Source organism: Papio anubis, chromosome Y (assembly GCF_008728515.1).
Source record: "Papio anubis isolate 15944 chromosome Y, Panubis1.0, whole genome shotgun sequence".
In the NCBI taxonomy this organism is placed as follows: Eukaryota; Metazoa; Chordata; class Mammalia; order Primates; family Cercopithecidae; genus Papio; species Papio anubis.
Window position 1 is genome coordinate 7,202,181 of NC_044997.1, and position 21,499 is coordinate 7,223,679.

Genomic DNA, 21,499 nt, shown 5'->3' on the forward strand with positions numbered 1-21,499 from the left:
CACTAAAGCTCAATGTCAGGCCTGGTTTTCTGAGACTTGTGCATTCACATTAGTGAGGCAGGCTTGGGCATCTGGCTGTCAGCCTTGCCAGCCTGCCAAAGCAGAGGAAAATAATATAGGCAGAGCTGGTCTGGTATTGGAAAAAATGCTGCCTGTGAAAACCCACTGCAGGACTCTAAAACTCTCAACCTCAAGGCCCCTCTGGCTGTCTCTCTGATCAGGTTCTACTGGAGAAGGAGGTGTTTTGAGTGTGTGAGGTGGTCAAAGGAAACTGCTCTTCTGAATCCATTCCTGAAAGAGGTTGTTTGCCAGTAACTGGTCTCACAGCTATTGGAATATTGTCTGGTGTGTTGTTGAGGGTCCTTTAAGTGACAGAATCATACCTGAGACCCCAGGGGTGTATATAATTGAAAGACAGCCTGACTCTTGATCTCATTGCCCCCTCTTTATTTTTGGCCTTGCAGGGGCCCTCTGGGAAAAGCAGGAACCATGACAAAGGCAAGTTCAAGGTAGAGCAGTGTTCTCACACCTCATACTGGCCTCTCATAGGTGCTGATGAGATTTAGACAGTGTCTCAGAGGATGTTTGTGACAATGGCAAGTTTGAAACTGGTGTCCAGTAGTGCTGGTGAAGGGTACTGTTGAATCCCTATGAAAGAAAAAAAATCAAGGCTCATCTGAGATAATGAGCTGCCTTGCGCTGGAGTCCAAGCAATGTTCAAAAATTCCTGTCAGAGGACCCAAAATTGTCCTGGAAAATGTAAACCACCTCAGCTCCCACAATGAGACAAGCACCACAACCTGGAGTGTAGCCAGCCTACCCAAAGTCCCTTTTGCTCTCTGAAACCCTAGCAACCAAAGATTTGTGGTGAAAGGCAGTCCCAATCAGCAACAGCCCAATGAAAAAGACCCTCCTCAAAGAGAAGGTCATGTAGATGAGATTAAACAGAGGCTAGATTACAAGGCTAAGGCAGACACGGCTGTCTGCTTCTCACTTTTCAGGAATCATGCAGTCCCCTGATAGAAGTGAGCAAACAAGTGTTTTCTTATGGCAGCTGTAACGGGAATTTACAGTTTTAAAAAATTCAAAGCTCCACAGTCATTAACACATGACAGTGTTTAGAAAGGAACAGTCACAGAAAGGATTTTCATCAGCAAATGTGGAGGCCACATCCCATATGGCATCAATCCATTCCACTCCCATTTAACTCTGGGCATAATAGGTCTCAAATCAGGAGTTTGCCTAGATGCCCCATTATGCAGTCCAAATGTTTTTTGCACATTAGAGTACTCCCACCTGAACACTGGGCCAATGAGTGGACAGCTTGTGCAATTAAGGAAATGTGAATGTGAGGATGGTGTTTGAGGAACTATCTTTGTCATCTGTCTTTTTTTTTTCAGGTGAAGTTGAAGAACCCCATCCACACCTCACCAGATTGTATCCTCACCACTATCTGAACTTTTCCCTGCTCACATTCTATGTCCCAGGATGATATCCTAAGATGACAGAGTAGTGCCTCATCATGACCTTAAACACATGCTCAGCTGGGAGCTGAATTCTATGTAAAGTCAAGGGATTCAGCAGACAGGACTGTTAGTGTTTCTTTCTGGGTTGGCCACAGGACAATGAAACACTGGGAGATGACTGCTTTTTGGTGTGGTGTGCCTCTCTTCTTTCCAGAAGTTTTTGTTTGTTTGTTTGTTTGTTTTCCCAAGGGGAGGGGATTTGGGCATCGATGAGTCTCAGTCTGACTCCAAATTTACTGCGGATTCATGATCATGACCCACAGAAAAAATAAATAGCACAAAGCCTCAAAGCCCAAGCAGAGCCACACAGAGAGACCAACAAAAGGTTTGGAGACTAAAAAAAAATTAAGCAGACTTGGCTTATAGGCACATACACACACACAAACACACTCACACACACACAATACCACACACTCATGCAGACTTGCAACACTCGCAGCACTCCCGAAGAAACACACTGCTTGGTAGCTACTGAGTCTGTGTGGTTTCCTGGAATCCCCATTTGGGAGAGAGACACCTGGGGGAACATGCGGGCTGTAACTAGAAATCACAGTGAAACAAGTTTCAAAAAGACTTACCCCTACACCGTCTAGGCAGGCCTGAGTAATCCTGTAGATCTTTTGGATCCTTAGGGATTTTATGGTTTATTCCTGGGGCTCTGTTTGATGTTTCTTTTGGTTGGCTCACAACTGATATCTTGTAGGATCATGGGACTATCCCGTGGATCCCACAGAGAAGACAGGCAACAGTCCACAGCTGACATACCTACAGGGAGGTCTCCTTCTCCCTCAAGAGGCAGGAACTTGTCACTAGGCAATGGTGACATTCATGGAGACAATAGCTAGAGCTCACAATCAGGACTGGTACCCTGAGACTGGCATATATGCTTTCCTGAGGCATGTACAGGTGCCTGGCTGTCAGAGCTATCAGCCTGTCTAAGCAGAGAAAAATGGTATGGTAAAGCCAGTCTGGTGTTGGGAAAAAGACTGCCTATGAGAAGCCACAGTGAAACCCTAAAGTCTAGACCTCAGGGTTCCTGCAGGCCATCTTCATGGTCAAATCCTGCTAGAGAAGGAGGCATTTTGAGGCTGTGAGATGGCATCTGGAAACTACTTTTCTTACCCCATTCCCAAAGAATGCTTTTTGCAAGAATTGGGTCCCATAGGAATTGGAATTTTGTCTGGTGTGTTGGTGAGGTTTCTTTGGGTGACAGAATTATACCAGAGAACCCAGAGATGTGTGTCAGTGGAAGATGGCTGGGCTCTTTACCTCACTATCTCTCTTCATCATGGGACTCTCTGGGGCCCTCAGCAAAAGGCAGGAACCATGACAAAGGGAAGTCAAAGTTGGGTCAGTATTCTCCCTTTGGTCTGGTCTCTCATGGGTATAGATGAGACCGAGACAGTGCCTCAGATGCACTCTGTGGTGATGTCAAGCCTCAAACTGGTGACCGGTAGTGCAGTTGAGGGGCACTGAGGATTTCTTATGAAAGCAAAGTAACATCAAAAAACTTGCCTCAGAGAAAGACCTGTCTTGTGCTGGAGTCTAAACAATGTTCAATGGTTCCAGTAAGAGTACCCAAAAGCCTCTTGCAAAAGACAAACAACCTCAGCACTCACATTGAGACAGCAAATTACAACCTGGAGGGAGTCAGCCTACCAGAAGTCCCTTTTCATCCTTGAAATCCCTGGCAGCCAATAGATCTGTAGTGAGAGGCAGCCCCATCCAGCAACAGCCCAGTGGAAGACCTCATATGCAATGAGAAAGGACTTGCAGATGCAGTAAAACAGAGGCTAAACTACCAGGCAAAAGCTCAAAATTGCTACTTGCTTTTCATGCTACAGGAATCACACAGCCCTCTGATAAAAGTAGCAGAACAAGGGTTTCTTTGTTGATGTCTGTAACAAAAATTTACAGTGTTAAAATTATCTCATCTGCCTAGTCTTTAAAAGATGATAATGTTTAGAAGAAAACAGTCCTGCATTGGACTCCCATGAGGGTCATCCTCCCATGAACAGTGAATTGCTTAGTATGGAAGATGTGGAGCCAGACCCAGGAAATTCTAGGCCGATGAGGAATATGGAAGTAAGGAAAAGAAGAGAGAAGTGTACAGGGCATATCCCTCCCAGCATCAATACACGCCACTCCCATTTGGCTCAGGGTATGAGAGTTCTTAAATCAGGAATTTGTTAGGATGGTCCCAGTTTGCACTCCAGATGTTCCCTGAACATTGTATTACTCCCACCTGAACACTGGGACATAATGTGAACTGCTTGTACAATTAAGGGAATGTGGAGATGCAGCTGGAAGCATCTTCTGTGTCATCTGTCTTCACCTTTTTTGAAGGAGAAAGTGTGGGACTCTTTACCCATCACCAGATGTTAACCCACCCCTAATTTACCTTGTTGCTGCTCACACTCTCTGTCCCAGAATGAAATCACATGATGATGGAGGAGTGCCACGTGATGACGTGAAGCATCTGCTTGGCTGGGAAGCAAATTCAAAGTAAATTCAGATGGCCCTTCAGATAAGACTGTGAGTTTCTCTCCCTGGGTTGGCTGCAGGACAATGAAACACAGTGATATTTGTTTTGAGGTGTGGTGTGCTCCTCTTTCTAGAAGAATGATGATGATGATGATGATGATGATTATTATTATTATTATTTTTGGCAGGGGGAGTTGGTGTGAACTTATGCATCTCTCAGACAGTCTCCTAATTCAATGAGAATTAATAATCCACAGAAAAATACAGAACACGGAGCCCTGCAACCCAAACAAAGCCACATGGACAGGCAACCAAAAGGTTTGAAGATTCAAAAAAAAGAAGTGATGCAATGCGTTGGTTGCCTGCAGACTCCACTTAGAGCCACACACAAGCACATACCCACACACACACAAACACAAACACACACACACAAAGTCACACATACATGCAGACATCCAACACTTACAACACTTTCACAAAAAACAAACAAACAAACAAACAAAAAAACACAGCATGGCAGATTCTGAGTTTACGTGGTTCAGCAGGAATCCCTAACTGAAAGAGAACAACTTTGGGGAACACAGGTGGGCTGTACCTAGAAATCACAGTGGGGTCGGTTTCAAGAGACTCACCCCTACTACATCTAGGCATGCCTTAGGCATCCTGCAGATACTTTTATACCCTTATGGATTTTGTGCTTATTCCTGAAGCCCTGCTTCACGTTTCTTCAGGCCGGTTCACGTCTGCTCTCTTCTAGGATGATGGGACTATCCCAAGGATCCTCACCTCCACGGAGGTACCCTTCTCCCTCAAGATGCATAGATTTAGGAAACTGTGGTCTTCATTGCGATGCTAGCCAGAGCTCAAAAGTAAGGCCTTTTGTCCTGAGACTAGAGAATGTGCATTTGTGAAGATCGCACATGCACCTGGCTGTCAGAGCTGTCAGCCTGCGTAGGCAGCGGAAAATGACACAAGCAGAGCTGGCTTCGGACTGAGAAAGAGACTGCCTGTGATAACACACTGCAGTATTGTAAATGTCTCGACCTTGGGCCCCTATTTTATCACCCCCGAGGCCGGGTCCCACTGGAGTATGAAGTGTTCTGAGACTGTGAAGTGTTGGCTGGAAACTGCTCTTCTGACTTCATTTCAGAAAGTGGCTGTGTGCAAGAATCTTGTCCCAAGGGGATTGGAATATAGTACAGTGAGTTTCCTTGTTGGCGGCGGTAATGGTAATTTATGATTTTAATTATATAAAAGCTGCCCAGTCATTAAATCATAACAGTGTTTAGAAGGAAACACTCATGCAATGGATTCCCACGAGGGTATTCTTCGTGCAAGGGGAAACCTTTAGTGTGCAAGTGATTAAGCCAGACTCAGGAAACTGTAGGCTGACAAGGAACATGGAAGTCAAGAAAAGAAGAGGCAACTGAGGAGATCACATCCCAATCAGCATCAATCCTTTCCCCTCCCATTTGGTTCTGAGTATGAAAACCCTCAAATTAAGAGTTTGCCAGAACAATCTCAATTTGCAATTCAACTTTCCTGGCACATTGGAGGACTCCACCTGAAAACTGGGCCATTGGGTGAACTGCTCGCTTAATTAAAATAATGTGGGGATGGAGCTGGAAACAACTTCTGTGTCTTCTGTCTTCATTTTATTGCAGGTTATGTTGCAGGACCCCATTCACTCCTTACCAGATTGTATCTTCACTCCTATCTGACTTTATTCATGCTCATATCCTATGTCCCGGAAGGAAATCCCAAAATGATGCAGGAGTACTTCCTTATGACATGAAGCACCTGCTGGGCTGGGAACCAAATTCGAGGTACATTCAAGGAGACCTGTGGACAGGACTGCTATTATCTCTCCGTGGGTTGGCCACAGGAAAATAAAACATTTGTATATGTCTCTTTTTTGGTGTGGTGTGCTCCTCTTCTTTCTAGAAGAGTCAATTTTCTTGCAGGATGAGGTGACTTGGATGACCGTGGGTCTCAGCCCACCAGTTCATTGTGGATTAATAATCCACAGAAATATGAAGACCACAGAGCTCTGAAACACAAACAGAACCACACAGAGAGGCCACTAAAAGGTTTTGATACACACACCCAAAAGTGCTGAAATTCGGTAGCCACATTCCTTTAAACAGACTCCACTTACGCTCACACACGCTTGTGTGTGTGCACACACACACACACAGATACACACCAAGACACAAATACCCGAGGACATCCAGCACTTGCATAACACTCCCACAGAAACACAGTCTGGCAGCTTCTAAAAATGCCTGGTTCTGCAGCAATCCCCACCTGGGAAAGAGCAAACCTGGGAAACACAGCTAGGTTCTACCTAAAAATCAGTGAGGCAAGTTTCAAAAAAACTTACCGTAGAACTTCTAGGCAAGCCTGAGGCATGGTGCAGATCTGTTTGTATGCTTAGGGATTTCTCAGTTTATTTCTGGGGCCCTTCTTGGCATTTCTTCAGGCTGGCTCATGTCTGCCCTCTCTTAGGATCATGGGACAACTCCTTGGATCCCACAGAGAAGACAGGGAAAAGTCCCCCACCAAAGCACCTCCACTGAGGTCTCCTTTTCTGTTAAGCTGCAGGTAGTTGTCACTAGGCAAAGGTGGCATTCATTGATACTCTAGCCAGAGACCACAGCTCAGGCCTGGTGTCCTGAGACAAGCACATATGCATTCACAAAGCCGGACCTGGCACCCAGCTCTAAGAGCTGTCAGACTGCCTAAGCAGAGGAAAATGGTACAGGCAGAGAATATTTGGTATCAGAAAGAAGACTGCCTGTGATAAGCTACTGCAGGACCCTACAAGTCTCCACCTGAGGTCCCCTTCGGGACATCTCTGTAGCTGGGTCACACAAGGAGAGGCATTTCAAGACTCAGAGGTGATTACTGAAAACTACTCTTCTGACTCCATTTTTGAAAGAGGCTGTGTGCAAGAATCAGGTCCCATGCAGATTGGAATATAGTCTGGTGTGTTGTTGAGGGGCCTTTAGTTGATGGAATCATACCTGAGACACCAGAAGTGGGTGTCAGTGAAAGATGACTGGACCCTTAACCTCACTGCCTCCCTTCACCCTGGGCTTCACTGCTACTCTCTGAGAAAGCCAGGAATACTGACAAAGGAAAGTCCAAGGTGGAGTAGTGTTCTGACACCTTGAAAAGGCCTGTCAGGCATGCAGATGATGTTAAAACAATATCTCAGATGCCCTCTTTGGTGATTGTCAGCCTGAAAAATGTATCCAGTAGTGCTATTAAGGGACACAGTAGACCACACATGAAACGAACAAAAAAATCAAGGCTCACCTGACAGAACGAGCTGATTTGTGCTGGAGTCCTAGCAACACTTCAAGATTCCCATCAGAGGATCCAAAATCCTCCTGAAAAATTCAAACAACCTCAACCCCTTCGTAGAGACCATGACCCACAACCTTGAGCACAGCAAGCCTATTCTAAGTCCCTTTTGCCCCCTGAAATCCCTGGCAGCCAAAAGATCTATGACAAGAGGCAGTCCCATCCAGCAACAACTCAATGAAAGACACCTTCCACAATGAGAAAGGGTGTGAAAATGAAATGAAACAGAGCCTAATTTACCAGTTAAAAGTCAGACACGATGGCCTGCTTCTCATCCTATAGGAATCATGCAGCCCCCCAGTAGAAGTGAGAGAAAAAGAGTTTCCTTTTTCATGGATGTAATGGGAATTTATAGGGTTAAAACCATCACAGCTGCTCCGTCCTTAAAATGTGACAGTGTTCAGAGGAAAACACTCAGGCAATGTATTCCCATGAGGGTCATCCTCTGTGAAGTGGGAAACGTGTAGTGTTAAAGACTTGGAGTCAGACCTAGGAAACCCTAGGCCCATGAGAAACACGGAAGTCAGAAAAAGAAGAAGCAAGTGTGCAGGCCAAGTCCCACCAACCATCAATCCATCTCACTCCCATTTGGTTCCAGGTATGAAAGCCCTCAAATCCAGAATTTGCCAGGGTATTGCCAGTTTGCAGTACAAATGTTCCCTGCACGTGAGAGTACTTCCAACTGAACAGCATGCTATGAGGCTGAAACCATCTTCTGTGTCATCTGTCTTCATTTTTCTTACAGATAAGGTGTGTCACCTCATGCACCCCTCACCAGATTGTATCTCACCACTACTGACCTTATTGCTGTCCACACTCTATGTCCCAGGATGAAATGCTAAGAGGATAAAAAAAGTGTCCTCCAAGATGTGAATTACCTGTTCTGCTGGGAAGCGAATTTGAGGTTAATTTGAGGTTAATGGGCAGGACTGCTCATGTCTCTCCCTAGGTTGGCTAAAGAACAATAAAACACTGAGAAATATATGTGTTTCAGTGTGGTGTGCTCCTCTTCTTTCTAGAAAGGTGGTTTTTATGGCACACACAATGCCACACACACACTCAGACATCTTACATTCGCAAAACCCCCACAGAAACACCCAACCCAGAAACTACTCAGGATGCATTGTTGTGCAGGAAATACCACCTGGGAGAGACCCCCACAGCCCAAGAATAGCCACACAAAAAAGCCAACAAAAGTTTGGGAGACATAAAAAAAGTAGCGCTGAAATGTGTTAGCAACATTCCTTTAAGCAGATGGCATTTACAAACACAAACACACAAACACATAATGCCACACACACACAGACATCCAACACTCAAAACACTTCACCAGACAGGTTTAGAGACAAAAAAAAAAAAAAAAAAAAAAAAGCAGCACTGAAATGTATAGCCACATTATTTTAATCACACCCCACTTACAGGAACACAAACACACACAAATAAACACACAATACCACACATACACGCAGACAGCCAAAACTCACAACACTTCCACAAACAAACAAAGCTGGGCAGCTCCTGTGGCTGTGTGGTTCTGCAGGAATCCCAACCTGGGAGAGAACAACACCAAAAAATACAAGGGAAATGTACCTAGAAATTACAGTGGGGCAAGTTTCAAAGAGACTCACACCGACAATAGTCCTGAAGATTCCTGCATATCCTTTTGCATCCTTATGGATTTTGCAGTGTATTCCTGGAGCTGTGGCTGACGTTGAGTCGTTTTGAGACTGTGAACTCATCTTTGCAATCTGCACTTGTGCCTTCATTCCCCAGAGAGGCTGCGTGCAAGATTCCATTCCCATGGGGATTGGAATACTATCTGGTGAGTTTTTGATGCGTCCTTTGGTGATGGAATCATCGCTGAGACCCAAGAGGTAGGTGTCAGCAAAAGATGGCCAGCCCTTTTACTTCACTGCCTCCCTTCATCCTGGACCTACCAGGGATCCTCGGGGAGAGGCAGGAACCATGACAAAAACAAGTCCAAGATAAAGCATTGTTCTCACACCTCAAATTAACCTCTCATGGGTGCAGATGAGGTTGAGACAGTGTCTCACAGGCTGTCTGTGGCAATTGCAAGCCAGAAAACTGTCCAGTATTGCTGATGAGGAGCAACGTGGACTCCTTGTGAAAGCAAAGAAAAATGAATGAAGGCTTACCTGAGAGAAAAAAAGCTGACTTGTGCTGGAGTCTAAGCAATGTTCAAAGATTTTTGTCAGAGAATTTAAAAGCCTCCGGCAAAGTGCAAACAACATTAACCTAAACAAGGAGACAACAACCCACAATCTGGAGCATAGCCAGGATAGACAAAGTCTTTTTTGGTGCCTGAAATTTTTGGCAGCCAAAAGATTTGTAATGAGAGGCAGCCCATTCAGCAAGAGCCAATGAAAGATCCACTCCTCACAAAGGACGGACCTGAAGATGAAGTGAAATAGAGCCAAGATTGCCAGGCAAATACAGACATGGCTGTCTGATTCTCATCTTACAGGAATCATGCAGCCCTTTGATCAAAGTAGGAGACAAGACGTTTCATGTTTGTGGCTGTATCGAGAATTTATGCTTTTAAAACTGTCATAGCTTCCTGGTCATTAAAACATGACAGAGTTTAGAAAGAAACACTCACACAGTGGATTCCCATGAGGGTTGTCCATGAACTGGGAAATTTTAGTGTGGAAAACATGGAGTCACACCCAGGAAACCATTGGCTGAAAAGGAACATGGGAGTCAGGAATAGAAGAGGCTAGTGTGGAGGCCACATACCACCCAGTATCAATCCATCACACTCTCATTTGGCTCTGGGAATGAAAGCCCTAACATCGAGTGTTTGCCAGAATGGCCCCAATTTGTATGCAAAACTTTGCCTGCACATTGGATTACTTCCACCTGAACCCTTGGCTAGGGAGTTGAAGGCACTTTCCGTGTCATTTTTCTTCATTTTCTTTACAGGTGATGTTGCAGTACCCCATACATCCTCACCCCTAACTGACCTTATTGCTGCTCACACTATATGTCCCAAGTTGAAATCCTAAAATGATGGAGAAGTGCCCCTGCAGATGATGTGAATCACCTGCTTGGATAGGAATCAAACGTGAGGTAAATTCAAGTGGCCCTTTCGACAGGATTGCTAGTGTCTCTCCCTGGGTTGGCTGCAGGACAATGAAACATTTGGAGATATCTCTTTTCTAGTGTGGTGTGCTCCTCTTCTTTCTAGAAGAGTGGTTTTGGGACACAGAAAATTCCACACACACACATACACTCAGATATCCTACACTCACAATACTCCCAAGGAAACACTCAGCCCAGCAGTCACTGAGGCTGTGTTGTTGTGCAGACAGCACGACCTGGAAGAGAGCACCACATACCAAGCAAAGCAAAACAGACTTGTCACAAAAGGATGGGAGACTCAAAAAAAGGAAACGCTGAAGTGCGTTAGCAATATTTCTTTAAGAAGACTCCACTTACAGTCACATACACACAAACACAATGCTACACACACACGCACATATCCAACAGTCACAAAACTCCAACCAGAATGGAGTTTTGGAGGAAGAAGAAGAAGAGGAAGAAAGAAGAAGAAGGAGAAGGAGAAGGAGAAGGAGAAGGAGAAGGGGAAGAGGAGGAGGAGGAGGAGGAGAAGAAGGAGAAGGAGGAGGAGGAGAAGAAAAAGAAGGAGGAGGAGAAGAAAGAGAAGGAGAAGGAGCAGGAGAAGGAGAAGGGGAAAAAGAAGAAGAAGAAGAAGGAGGAGGAGGAGGAGGAGGAGGAAGAGGAGGAGAAGGGGAGGAGGAAGTGCTGAAGTGTATTAGCCACATTACTTTAAGCACACTCCACTTAAAGGAACACATGCACACAAACACAAAATGCCCCGTAGAAATGCATACAAGCAACACTCACAACACTTCCACAGAAAAACAAATCCAAGCACCTTCTTAGGCTGCGTGGTTCTGCAGGAATCCCCACCTGGGAAAGAATAACCCCAAGAAACACAGGCAGGCTGTACCACACAATGGGGTAAGTTTCAAAAAGATTCACTTCTACAGCATGTTAGGTAGACCTGAGGACTCCTGCAGATCCTTTTACATCCTTAGGGATTTTTCAGATTATTTCTGGGGCTGGCCTTGCCATTTCTTCAGGCTGGCTCACATCTGCCCTCTCCTAGCCTCATGAGACAATCCTGTGGATACCACAGAGAAGACAGGCATGAGTCAACTGCCGACACATCTCCAAGGAGGTCTCCTTCTCTCCTAACCCACAGGGACTTGTCACTAGGCAATGGTGACATTCATTGTGATTCTAGTCAGAGCTCACAATCAGATCTGATGCTGTAAGACTAGCACATGAGCATTTGTTAGGCAGGTCAGGCACCCAGCTGTCAGAGCTGTCAGGTTGCCTAAGCAGAGGTAAATGGAATAGACAGAGCTGGTCTGGTATCAAGAAAAAGGCTGTCTGTGGAAACCCACTGCAGGATCCTAAATGTCTCAACCTCAGGGCCTTTTCAGGTCATCTCTGTGGGTCAGGTCCCAGTAGAGGAAGAGGCATTTTGAAACAGTGAGCTACTCACTAGAAACTGTTCTTCTGACTCTATTGCAGAAAGAGGCTGTGTGCAATTATTGGGTCCTCTGGGGATAGGAATGTGGTCAGGTGTGTTGTTGAGGGTTCTTTGGGTGATAGAATCATACCTGAGTACACAGAGGTGGGTGTCAACAAAAGACGGGAGGGCTCTTGACCTCATTGCCTCCCTTGATCCTGAGCCTCAGAGGGGCACATTGGGAAAGACAGGAACAACAACACAGTCAAGGTGGAACAGTGTTCTCATACCTTGACCTGGCCTTTCACGCATGCAGGTGAAGATGAGACATTGTCTCAGAGGCCATCTGTGGTGATGGCAAGCCGGAAAATGGTGTACTGTTGTGCTCTTGAGAGGCATAGTAAATTCCTCTGGATAACAAAGATAAATCAAGGCATACCTGAGGGAACAAGATGCCTTGTTCTGCAGTCCAGACAATGTTTGATGATTCCTGTCAGAGGACCCAAAAGCCTCCTGCAAATTGGAAACCATCTCAGTTTCAACAATGATACAAGGAACCACCACCTGGAGCACAGGCAGCCTACTCGAAGTCCTGTCTGCTCTTTGAAATCCCTGGCAGCTAAATAATCTGTCGCCAGAGGCAGCCTCATCTAGCAACAGCCTAATGAAAGATCTCCACAATGAGAAAGCAGTCCAGATGAAATGAAACAGAGGATAGATTGCCAGGCAAAAGTGAAAAATGGCTAAAATGCTTCTAATCCTAAAAGAATTACACAGCCCTTGAATCAAAGTGGGAGAACAAGAGCTTCCTTGTTGGTGGCTCTAAAGGGAATTTATGATTTTAAAAGTATCAAGGCTGCCTCGTCATTAAAACTTTACAGTGTTTAGGAGGAAACACTTATGCAATGGATTACTGTGATAATCATTCTCTGTGGACTGAAAAACATTTAGTGTAGAAGTGGTCGATTCAGACCCAGGAAACTCTAGGCTGACAGGAAACATGGAAGTCAGGGAAAGAAGAAGCAAGTCTGGAGGTCACATCCCACACAGCATCAATTCATTCCACTCTCATTTGGCTTTGGATATAAAAGCCCTCAAATCAGGAGTTTGCCAGGTTGGCCCCAATTTGCAGTCCAAATGTTTTTTGCATGTTGGAGTACTCTCACTTGAACACCCAGCCATGCTGTGGTCTGGTTGTGCAATTAAGGGAACGTGGGGATGGAGTTGGAAGCACCTTCTGTGTCATCTGTCTTCATTATTTTTACAGCTGAAATTTTGGGATGCTATCCACCCCACCAAGATTGTATCCTCAACCCTCTTTGACTTTATTTCTGCTCACTCTCTATGTTCCAGTATAAAATCCCAGGATGACAGTGGAGTGTTCCCTCATGACATGAAGAATCTCCTCAGCTGGGAACATAATTTGAGGTAAATTCAAAGGGCCTTGCAGACAGGACTGCTACTGTCTCTCCCTGGGTTGGCCACAGGACAAAGAAACACTGAGCAACATCTTATTTTTGGTGTAATGTGTTCCTCTTCTTTCTAGAAGAGTGGCTTTTCTTCATAGGGGGAGGTGACTCAGACACAGGTGTGTCTCGACCCACCTCCCAATTCGCTGTGGATTTATGATCTACAGAAAAATAAAGAACAAGGGGCCTCACAGCCCAAGCAGAGCCACACAGCCAAGCCAACAAAATGCTGCAAGATTAAAAAAAAAATGACGTGTTGCAGTGCGTTAATTATTTTAAACGGACTCCACTCACAGGCACACACACACACAAACACACAAACACACAATGCCAAAAACACATGCAGACATCCAACACTCACAACATTCCCACAGAAAAATACAGACTGGCAGCACCTAAGTCTGCGTGGTTCTGCAGGAATCCCCACCTAGAAGACAGTAACCCCAAGGAACACAGGGTAACTGTACCTAGAAATCATTGTGGGGCAAGTTTCAAAAAGACTCACCCCTACAACTTCTTGGCAGGCCTGCGAAATCTTGCAGAGTATTTTGGATTCTAAGGGTTTTTGATGTTTATTCCTGGGCCTCCACTTAACCTTTCTTCATGCTGGTTCACGTCTGTTCTATGTTAGGGTTATGAGACTACCTGGTAAATCTCCAAGAAAAGATAGGCAAGAGTCCACTGCCAACAAACCTACATGGAGCTTTTCTTCTCTGGCAAGGCACAAGTACTTGTCTCTAGGTAACGGTGACATATATTGTGACGATAGCTAAAGCTCACGGTCAGGCCTGGTACCCTGAGGGTAACCCATTCGCATTTGTAAGGCAGGTTCAGGCAACAGGTTATCAGAGCTGTCTTCCTGAAGAAACAGAGAATGGTACAGGCAGAACTGAACTGGTATGGAAAAAAAGGTGCCTGAGATCACCTACTGCATTACTCAAAAAGTCTAGACCATAGAGCCCTTTTAGGCAGTCTCCGTGGCCTTGTTCTGCTGAAGAAGGAGTTGTTTTGAAACTGTGAGTTGGTTGGTGCAGTCTTCTCCTCTGCCTCCATTCCAAAAAGAGGCTGAGTGTAAGAGTCAGTTCCCATGGGGATTAGAATACTGTTTGGTGAGTTTTTGAGGTGTCTTTGGGTGATGGAATCATGGCTGAGACCTAAGAGGTGGGTGTCAGCGAAAGATGGCTGGATCTTTAACCTCACTGCCTCCCTACACTCTGCTCATCACGGTGGCCTTCAGGGAAGGCAGGAACCACGACAAAAGCAAGTCAAAGATAAAGCATTGTTCTCTCACCTCAAACTGGCCTCTTACAGCTGCGGATGAGGTTGACACAGTGTATCAGACGCCGTCTATGGTGACTGCAAGCCGGAAAAGTGTGTCCAGTAGTTCTGATGAAGTGCAAAGTGGACCCCCCATGAAAGAAAAGAAAAATAAAGAGTTGCCTGAGAGAACAAGCTGACTTGTGTGGGGTTTCAAGCAATGTTCAAAGATTTTTGTCAGAGGACCCAAAAGCCTCCTGCAAAGTACAAACAACATCAGCCCCCACAAGGAGACCACGACACATAACCTGGAGCATAGCTAGTCTATGCAAAGTTCTTTTTGCTTTCTGAAATTCCTGGCAGCCAACAGATCTGTAGTGAGAAGCAGTCTGATCCAGCAAGAGCCAATGAAAGATCCACTCCACAGGGAAGAAGGATGTGTAGATGAAGTGAAACAAAGCCAAGATTACCAGGCAAATGCAGAACGGCTGCCTGCTTCTCCTCCTAGAGGAATCATGCAGTGCTCTGATAAAAGTGGGAGCACAATAGTTTCCATATAGGTGACTGTGATGGGAATTCAAGCTTTTAAAAGCATCACAGCTGTCCAGTCATTAAAACATGACAGAGTTTAGAAACACGAATGCAATGAATTTCCATAAAGGTTATCTTCTGTGAACTGAGAAACTTTTAGTGTAGAAGACATGGATTCAGACCCAGAAAACCCTAGACTGAAGAGGGACATGGAAGGCAGAAAGAGAAGAGGCAAACGTATAGGGCACATTCCACCCAGCATCAATCCATTACATTCTCCTTTGATTCTAAATATGAAAGCCTGAACATTGGGAATTTACAAGTATGGCCTCAGTTTATACTTGAAATGTTCTCTGCATGTTGGAGTACTTCCAGCTGAACACCCAGCTATGGAGTTGGAAGCAGCTTCTGGGTCATGTATCTTCTTCTTTTTTTTTTTTTTTTTTTTCTTTTCTGCAGGAGATGCTGTGGGACCCCATGCACCACTCACAAGATTGTATCCTCAACTCTTCCTGAATTACTGCTACTTACAATCTGTGTTTGAGGATGAAATCTTAAGGAGATACTGAATGCCCACTCATGACATGAAACATGTGCTCAGGTGTGAACCAAATACTAGGTAAATTTGAGTGGTTCTGCAGACGGGACTGCTAGTGTTTCTCCCTGGGTTCACCACAGGACAATAAAATACTGGGAGATGTCTTATTTTTGGTATAGTGTGCTCCTCTTCTTTCTAGAAGAGTGATTTTTTTTTCAAGGGGAGGTAATTTGGATACAAGCATGTTTCAGCTTCCTCCCAATTCACTACAGATTCATGATCCAAAGAAAAATAAAGAACATGGAGCCCCACAGCCCAAGGAGAGCCACACTGTGTTGGGAAAATCAAAAAAGAAGAAGCACTGAAGTGCATTAGCTGCATGATTTTAAGCATGCTCCACTTACAGGTGCCCACACACACACAATGTCACACACACATGCAAACATGCAACACTTACAACACTCCCACAGATAAACACACACTGGCCACTCCTGAGGGTCCATGCTTCTGCAGGAATATCCACCTGGAAGACAGCAACCCAAAAAGAAAAAACTGTCAGGCTGTACCTAGAAGTCACTGTGGGACAAGTTTCAAAAAGACTTAAAACTACAACTTCTCGGCAGTCCTGAAGAATCCTGCAGATCTTTTGCATCCCTAGGGATTTTGTGGTTTATTCCTGGGGCTGTGTTTGACATTTCTTCAGGCTGGTTCACATCTGACACCTCCTAGGAGCATGGGATTATCTCGTGGATCCCACAGAGAAGACAGAAGAGAGTCCAAAGCCAATTCACTTACATGGAAATCTTCTTCACAAATCTACAGGGACTTGTTGCTAGACAATGGTGACATGTATTGTGATGTTAACCAGAGATCAGAATCAGGCCTGGTGCCCTGAGATTAGCACATGCACATTCATGAGGGAGGCTCAGACACTGTGCTGTCAAAGCTGTCAGCCTACCTAGGCAGAGGAAAATGTTACAGGAAGAGCTGGCCTGGTATCAAAAAAAAAGACTGCCTGCAAAAACCTACTTTAGTACCCTAAAACTGTCGAACTGATGAAATTTCCAGGCAGTCTCAATGGTAGGATCCTGCTGGAGGCAAAAGTGTTTTGTTACTGTAAGGTGATCTTAGGAAACTTCTCTTCTGACTCCATTCAAGAAAGATCTATCTGCAAGATTCGGGTCCAGTGGGGATTGGAATATAGTCTAGTGTGTTGTTGAGGGTTCTTTTGGTGATAGAACAATACCTGAGACCCCAGAGCTAGGTGTCAGTGAAAGATGGCCAGCCTCTTGACCTTACTTCCTCCCTTCTTCTTGAGCCACTCAGGGCTCTTTGGGAAAAACAGGAACCAAGACAAAGGCAAGTCCAAGTTGGAGCTCTGTTCTCACGCCTTGGAATGACCTCTCACAAGTGCAAATGAGTTGAGGCAGTGTCTCAGAGGCCATCTGTGGTGATGGCAAGCCTTAAAATGATGTCCAGTAGTGCTGTTGATGGGCACTGTGGATTCCCCATGAAAACAAAGGAAAATCATGGCTCTCCAGAGAACAAGCTGTCTTGTGCTAGAGCCCAAGCGACGTTCAATGATTCCTGTTAGAAGATCCAAAAACATCCTGCAAAGTGCAAACATCCTCAGTCTCCACAGAGAGACAACAACCCAAAGCCTGAAGTGCAGACAGAATACAAAATAGTTTTTATGATCTCTGAAATCCCTGGCCACTAAAAAATCTGTGGTGAAAGCAATCCAATCTAGCAACAGCCCAAAGAAAGACCCTCTCCACAGTGAGAAGGCCATCCATATGACATGAAAGAGAAGCTTGATTACCAGGAAAAGCAAGACATTGCTCTCTGTTTCTCATCCTGCAAGACTCACGCAGGTCTCTGATATAAGTGGGAGAACAAGAGTTTTCTTATTGATGGCTCTAATGGGAATTTACAGTTCTAAACCTAAGGAAGCTTCTCACTCCTTAAAACATGACAGTGTTTATAAGAAAACACTCAGACAATGGGTCCCTGTGAGGATCATTCTCCATGATCTGGGAAACCTTTAGTTTGTGTGCTCCTTTTACGTCCAGAAGAGTGGCTGGCTTCCTAGTGGCTTCCTCCCTCCCTCCCTCCCTCCCTCCTCCCTCCGTCTCTCTCTCTCTTTCTTCCTTCCTTCCTTCCTTCCTTCCTTCCTTCCTTCCTTCCTTCCTTCCTTCCTTCCTTCCTTCCTTTCCTTCCTTCCTTCCTTCCTTCCTTCCTTCCTTCCTTCCTTCCTTAGCCAACAGGTGGAAGGTTGGATCTTGTTTAAGACCGCCAGTTCAAATGATCATTAAGGATCAGGCGGCGCGGCGAAGAAAGGAAAGGCTGTAGTACATTAGCCACATTCTTATAGGCAGACTGCACTTACAGTCACACGTGCACAAACACACACACACCAAATGCCACACAGACACAGACATCGAACACGCAGATATCCAACACTCACAACACTCCCACAGAAACACACAGTCCAGGAGCTCCTGAGGCTGTGTAGTTCTACAAGAAGCCCCACCTGGACAGAGTCACCCTGGTGAACACAGGCAGCCTGTGCCAAAAATGACCCAGTTGGGGCCAGGTTTCAAGAAGACTCACCCCTACAATGTCTAGGCATGCCTGAGGAATCCTGGATCCTTAGGGATTTGATAGTTTATTCCTAGAGCTGTGCTTGACATTTCTTCAGGTTGGCTTATGTCTTCCCTCTCCTAAGATCACTTACTATCCTGTGGATCCCACAGAGGAGACAGGCAAGAAGTCACCACTGTCCCACCTCCACAGAAGTCCCTCACCAAGCTTAAGGGACTTGTCACTAGGTAACAGTAAAATTTATATTGATGCAAGCCAGAGTTCACAGTGAGGCCTGGTGCCTGGCACTAATGCTTGCACATTGATGAGGCAAGCTGGGGAGCGTGGCTTTCAGAGTTATCAGCTTGCCTAAGTAGACAGTAACGGTACAGACAAAGGAGGTCTGGTGTCAGGAAAAGGCTATGCGATTCTTAGCTACATTAGTAAATTGAAAGCTCCATAGAAGTCTTCTCGTCTGTGTTTCATCATCCATCCGCCTCTTCACAGATGGAGTCAATTTCCACTGGTTAAAAGAAGTAAGAGACAGCTGAACCCTCGTGGTACCATTCATACGAGTCCCTATTTAAGAACAAAGTGAGTGCGGTGTACTGCACCTTTTGCACGGTCAGTACCGCGGCGTTAAACTTGAAATGTCACTGGGCCGAGAGCAGTGCCTCTAATACTAGTAATGCTAAGTACTGATGTTTTTGGTAAACAGGCAGAATGAGCTACAAGTTTGCCAGTTCCTTTACTTTTTAACCTTTCCTTAAAAGCATGCCTGTGTTGGATTAACAGTAAGAGTAGTATGGACTTGTTTGTGTTTGTTAGTACTGAGGCTGTTAAAGGCTATCAATGGTGGGGTTTTAGTTTGGTTTGACATACAGTGGGAGAGAGTTCATGTTATATACTAGCATTATTGCTTCTATGGGGTGATAGATTAATCAATGTGATTTAAGGAACAATAGTATGTTTAGGATTTTTTAAGGTGTGTTGAGCTTGAACGCTTTCTTAATTGATGGCTGCTTTTTAGGCCAACTATGGTGACGGGGGTTTTTACTCTCTATGTAAGGTTTTTCCTAGTGTCTAAAGAGCTGTCCCTCTTTAGACTAACAATTAAGTTTACAGAGTTAGGTTTGTCTAATAGGTAAAACTTAAGGCTGAACTAAAGATTCTATCTTGGATAACCAGCCTTCATCACCAGGCTCAGTGACTTGTCACCTCTACCAGAAATCTTCCACTATTTTGCCACATGAACAGGTGCGCGCTCTTTCAGCTGTTTGGGTAGCTCGTCTGGTTTCGGGGAATTTGAGCTGGTTTAAGTGACACTGGCTAATTCATTATGCAAAAGGTACAGGGGTTAGTCCTTGCTGTTTTGTGCTTGGGTGGTTTTCTTGTCTTTCCCTTACGGTACTGTATCTATAGCGCCAGGTTAAGATTTCTATCGCCTATACTTAATATGGGTTAATGGTTTGGTATACATGTGGATTTGATATTAGTGTTGGTTGTGCTTGGGGCTAGTGTTAGGTCAAGGTCACCAAGCAATGTTGAGATCTTCTGAGTGTAGGTCAGATGCTTTATATTAAGCTATACCTTGATTTGTCAAATTGCACCTTCAATTTTTACCGTGTTACGACTTATCCCCTCTATATATAAATGTTAGGGCATTTAGTTGGGATTATTCATAAATATATTTTGACTGACGTGTGTGTGCTTTATGGCCTAGTTCAATTAAGCACTCTATTCTTAATTTACTGCTAAATCCTCCTTGGGCTCCTAGATTTCATAAGAGCTATCGTGGGGTTTTCTGAAGTAGAAAATGTAGCCCATTTTTACCGTCTCATAAGTTACACCTTGACCTAACGTTTTTGCGGGGGAGGGCATTTGCGCTCACTTTAAGTAGCCTTCATCAGGGTTTGCTGAAGATGGCGGTATATGGAACGCTAAGCAAGAGGGTGGGGTGGATCGGGGTTTTATCGATTATAAGAACAGGCTCCTCTAGGGGGTATGAAGCACCGCCAAGTCCTTTGAGTTTTTAAAAGCTGTTGCTTGTAGTATTCTGGCGAATAGTTTGTTATTTTAACTATTGAGGTTTAGGGCCAAGCATAGTGGGGTGTCTAATCCCAGTTTGGGTCTTGGCTATTGTGTGTTCAGGAATTATAAAGCCACCTTCGTAGTTTATTTTACGTTAGCTAGGGTTTTACAGTTTAGATGGGGTTTAGCTTTATTGGACTAGATCTAAAACACCCTCTACGCCGGTTTCCATTGGCTGGGTTAATCGTATAACCGCGGTGGCTGGCACGAAGTTGACCAACCCTGGCATAGCATAGCTTAGTTAAACTTTCGTTCATTGCTAAAGGTTTGTCACTGCTGTCTCCCGTGGGGGTGTGGCTGGGCAAAGTGTTTTGAGCTGCATGGGCGTGCTTGATACTTGCTCCTTCTGGTCATGTTGATGGGAAGGGCGTCTTCACCGGAATGGGGATGCTTGCATGTGTAATCTTGCTAAGAGTCAATAGAAAGGCCAAGGTTGAAAGCCTGTTGTTTATGGGACGGTACGGACCCATCTAGGCATTTCAATTATTGTGAAATGCTTGCTGGGTAGGTTTAAGCTATAAACTGGTGTGATTTGTAGTGTGTGTGGTAGCTTCTTTCGGGTTGGGGGGGGTTTCTAAGTTGGTATGAAGAGTATTTGGTGAAGTTAGTTTATATTAGTTGAGGGGGTGGCAGTTGGAGTTATGTACACCTGAAAGATGAAAATACGAGCTCCAGTTGGGTGGGTTGAGGCTCTTGTTTTTGGGGTTTGGCGAGAGCGGGTTAGGTAAAAGCTGGAGATGGGGGTGGGGGGGTTTGAATGGGAAACGGGGTTTGCTTCCGCCGCGGCGGCGGGAGGGGGGGAAAGTGGTTATTGTTATGTCCTACAAGCATGAATTAAATAACACCTTAATAACTTCGCGGGGGACTGGGATATTGAACGTAGGTGCGATGAATGACGATATGTACTAGGAATCAAAGACAGGCGCATTCAGGACGGGATGGGGTGGGAGTCAGCATACTGCAATGGGGTTGCGTGCAGACCAGAGATAAAAGATACCAAATGCATGGAAAGCTCCCGTGACTGAAGTTGTTAATAGGGTGATAGACCCGTGATCCATCGAGATGTCTTATTTAAGAGGAACGTGTGGGCGATCTTGACGACCATGGCCCTGAGGTAAGAACCAGATGC

General features: G+C 45.1%; 1 long non-coding RNA gene across 1 annotated transcript; it reads right to left on the minus strand.

Moving 5' to 3' along the window:
* Positions 1-5,138: 5,138 nt before the first annotated feature.
* On the minus strand, positions 5,139-19,411 carry LOC116272367. Its single transcript, XR_004181076.1, has 3 exons — positions 19,282-19,411; positions 13,241-13,243; positions 5,139-5,149 (listed from the first exon to the last, which is right to left on the minus strand). It is a non-coding gene; the product is annotated as an uncharacterized LOC116272367 (long non-coding RNA).
* Between the last annotated feature and the right edge of the window lie 2,088 nt (positions 19,412-21,499).